The sequence below is a fragment of the Notothenia coriiceps genome, unplaced genomic scaffold (assembly GCF_000735185.1).
Source record: "Notothenia coriiceps isolate Sejong01 unplaced genomic scaffold, NC01 NC01_scaffold00025094, whole genome shotgun sequence".
Lineage (NCBI taxonomy): Eukaryota > Metazoa > Chordata > Actinopteri > Perciformes > Nototheniidae > Notothenia > Notothenia coriiceps.
Window position 1 is genome coordinate 794,063 of NW_011357795.1, and position 3,845 is coordinate 797,907.

General features: G+C 40.2%; 1 long non-coding RNA gene across 1 annotated transcript in view; it reads right to left on the bottom strand.

The window, feature by feature from the left end:
• LOC104955983 (uncharacterized) overlaps positions 1-834 on the bottom strand; it is a 2,433-nt gene extending 1,599 nt beyond the window's left edge. The window contains exon 1 of the long non-coding RNA XR_799505.1: positions 746-834. This is a non-coding gene — a long non-coding RNA (uncharacterized lncRNA). The remainder of the gene's footprint in view (positions 1-745) is intronic.
• Positions 835-3,845: the final 3,011 nt, after the last annotated feature.

Consider the following 3,845-nt stretch of genomic DNA (forward strand, 5'->3'; position numbering starts at 1 on the left):
TAGTAGTGTGTGTGTGTGTGTGTGTGTGTGTGTGTGTGTGTGTGTGTGTGTGTGTGTGTGTGTGTGTGTGTGTGTGTGTGTGTGTGTGTGTGTGTGTGTGTGTGTGTGTCAGGCTGTGATAAGAGGCAGACAGAGAGCCCGTTGGCGCTCCTCTGAGGTGACGACATTTATGGCGGCCAGACGAGGATTTAATAACGCCAAACACACACTGTGGAGGGGCGGCACTGTGACGGAGGGGTGTCAACACAGAGCTGCAGGGCGAGAAACTATTTGGCCCAGACACCATCGTCTCTATTTGCTCTAGGTGTTCCCAGAGGGCCCCGCATGTGAACAGAGAAGATGATCCGTTTCAGCTTCTGGAAAAACTATTTAGGAGCAAGCATTGGGGAAATATGGGCTAGTTTTACTACAATAAATGTATATTAACAGGCAACGTTATGATAGAAAATGTTCCTTAAAGCCACTTCTGCACCACTCACTGGATGATTTAAATTAAATCCATGCATGCTGCTTTGTTACAGTAAAGAATATATGTGCATTTTATATTCTATGCCTTTGTATGTCTTTACAAAGTCATACATTGTAGACAGAGCCGGTGTTTTCTGTTTACATTATGGGTCATTTTAGTATTTAGGAGATGTGAGGTAATGAAGAGGAAGAGGAGGAGGGATGAAGGTTTCCCAGGTCTACGTCAATAACATCACACTTTACACTCTTCAAAAAGAAGAATAAACGGAGTACTCACCATTGAAAACTTCGTTGAACTCTCCTGGCGGGGCGTGGATGACGAAGTTAGCTGCTATGCGTACCTGCAGAGAAAACAAAAAGAGGTACAGGTTAAGACTGATAGTCCTTATTCTAACACTCAACTAATCCTCACAAAATATCAACAACAACAATCAATGTTTTTGACACAGTCCAAGATCTCAGACATTATATTGCATTAAAACCCGTTTGTGTATTAGGATATTTCTTTTTACAATTCCCGACCACTCCCAGCGAGAAACACAGATGTTTTTAAATCATTGACGTAGGGCTGCACAATCTATTTAACTATTTTATGAAAATGGCAACAGCAATTTGGGCTGGTGCAAATTTAAAACACAGGTGGTAGGGCTGCTCGGCTAATCTCGACTAGTTGGGTCAATAATTGTAATTGCGATTATTAAATGCGATTATTCATTGACTTTGAAAACATCCATTTATTGAAAAAAATAATAATTGAACAGTATGTTTTTAACAGTTGATTACCCTGAACTTTAAGTATAATTCAACGGAAAAAATAAAAAATAATAATAAAAAAATAATTGTTTTATTTCTATTACGTTGTTTTAGTAATCGTTGCAAGCCATAATCGTAATCGCGATTAAAATACGATTAATTGAGCAGCCCTAACCGGTGGCACAATAAGTCATTTAGCTAAATAAGTGAATATTATTCTGAATCAGGTATTGTGGATGTCGTGGACAGATATATTCTACGAACTGGATAATAAACCTTTGTTTGGTACAGATTATTTTACAAAAAATACACTGTGGTAATTTCAAATACATGTTTCAATGATTAGACTGGACTAGATAAGCACTGAGACTAAGAACACTTCTAACCAGAAGTGCAAATGAAGCAGTAAAGTGCAGTGTTATCATTTAAAGTATTATATAAAGAAAGAAAAGTGAAAGTACATATACACTATGGATCAGTATATATGTGTATTTAAACACTATGAATAATCTGATATCGGTAATCACATCACAATATAAATATTGCGATTAGTTATGTGTCCCATATTGTGCAGCAATAGTTCTGACTCCTACTCAAGTTTGCAGAAGTTCACCTCAAGTAAGCCTACTCGTATCATTCACCAAGTAAACTCTGAATATAGGTGCGCACCTCGGCCAACAGAGGGTGTAGCGTTACTGTGTCACTAGTCAAGAGGGGGGAGTGAGGCGGTGTGTTATCACTCATTAAACGCTGTCATTTTCCCTCTTCCTCACTTCTCTTCTTCTGCTGCTGCGCCACAACACTTCCTGTTTCCAGGTCACATGTCAAACTGACAGCGAGACGGCAGCGGCCCCTCCCTCCCCCGCATGCTTCACGACCATATAAGGAGATAAAAATGTGCCGAGGACTCTGGTGCACATTCTCTCTCTCTCTCTCACCACCTCTATATCCCCTCTCAATCTCTGAGAGGGTACCGTGGTGCATCAGGGAAGGTGTGTGTGTGTGTGTGTGTGTGTGTGTGTGTGTGTGTGTGTGTGTGTGTTTGTCCCCCAGGCCCTTATTAGCAGTGTGTGTATACAAGTGCTCTGGCACTCGTGCAGAGTTCCAGATTGATTCCTGCTAATGAGCGATGCTGAGAGAAGGGAAGCCACTCGGGGAGGAACGTGTGTGTGTGTGTGTGTGTGTGTGTGTGTGTGTGTGTGTGTGTGTGTGTGTGTGTGTGTGTGTGTGTGTGTGTGTGTGTGAGTGTGTGTGTGTGTCACATACTCTCACTTTGTTCAACAGCTGGTGGAAAATGGTGTTTGTGACTCCCTGGGGGAAGACTCATTTGCATTGTGTCTCCCTCATTACACCGGACAGCAGTAAACACACTTTCCATAAGCAGCCAGCATCTAACAGAGACTTTGTTTACGGATTATGTTATTTGAACCAAAGTGAGTTATCAGCTAACATCAGTCCATGTCACGTTAAAACGTCTCTACTTGTTTTTACTCGGCTGCTTCCTGTACCTGGCGCTGACGACTGAAGTTTCAACTCAAAAGCCACTTAAGGTAAAGATTACAATTGAATGAACAATAGACCGTTTGTCATTTTCAATCCAAAAAAAAACCGGTCCTCTTCCTCTATCAACCTGTCTATACAGCTAAGAGTTAATATTGGACTATGATAAAACTAGAGATGTCCAGCAGTGTTAATTTCGTCAACGAAAACTATGACGAAAAATGTTCGTCAACAACCTTTTTTTACATGACTAAGACGAGACGATGACGAGCTAAAAATAGATTCTTGATAACGAAACTTTGACGAAATGTATATTTAGTTTTCGTTTGACGAGACGGGACTAAGGTGTTAATGGTGGACTATCGGACATTCAAAATGCAGCATATTTTCCCCCAAGTGTCCATCTTGTCTGTCAAAATGCATCTTACGTTTCTAACTTGCAATATCATTATTTCCGCTCTCTTCACTCCAGAAGAGCGATCTCCCTGTGTCTCTCCGTGTGCGGGGGGCGGGGCCTAACAGACATGATGCAGCGGACACAGAGATCTGCCGGGGACGGAGCGTTCAGAGAGTATAGAGACACATTTTGACTAAAAGTTGACTAAAATGTAATTTTTCTTCAACTAAAACGTTTTGAGTTTTTCGTCGACTAAAACTAGACTAAAACTAGACTAAAACTACGAAGGATAGGAATGACTAAAATGTGACTAAAACTAATAACCATTTTCGTCTAAAGACTAAGACTAAATCAAAAACAGCTGCCAAAATTAACACTCACGCACACTAAATTAATTAAGTATTAAATTATTAAACAATAAATAATATATATAAATATATAAATTATAATAAAGGTGTAAAGTAAACGTTACAAGCCTTCAAGTTATTTTTCAATACAAAACTTCTACATGAACCTTCAAATATATTAAATAGGTAATACAGATTTTACAGAATTTTGCCACGGCTGTTATAAAACTAGCAATAGCGTTTGATTAAAGGTCTTTTACATAGCCAGGTTGTGTTAATTAATAGCCTGTCCGGATCCACGGGAGAGGCAGTAGTAGAGGTGTCGAGGGGGGGGGGAAGACACTAGAGGGTTAGGGGGTCAGACATTCCAAACCACCAAC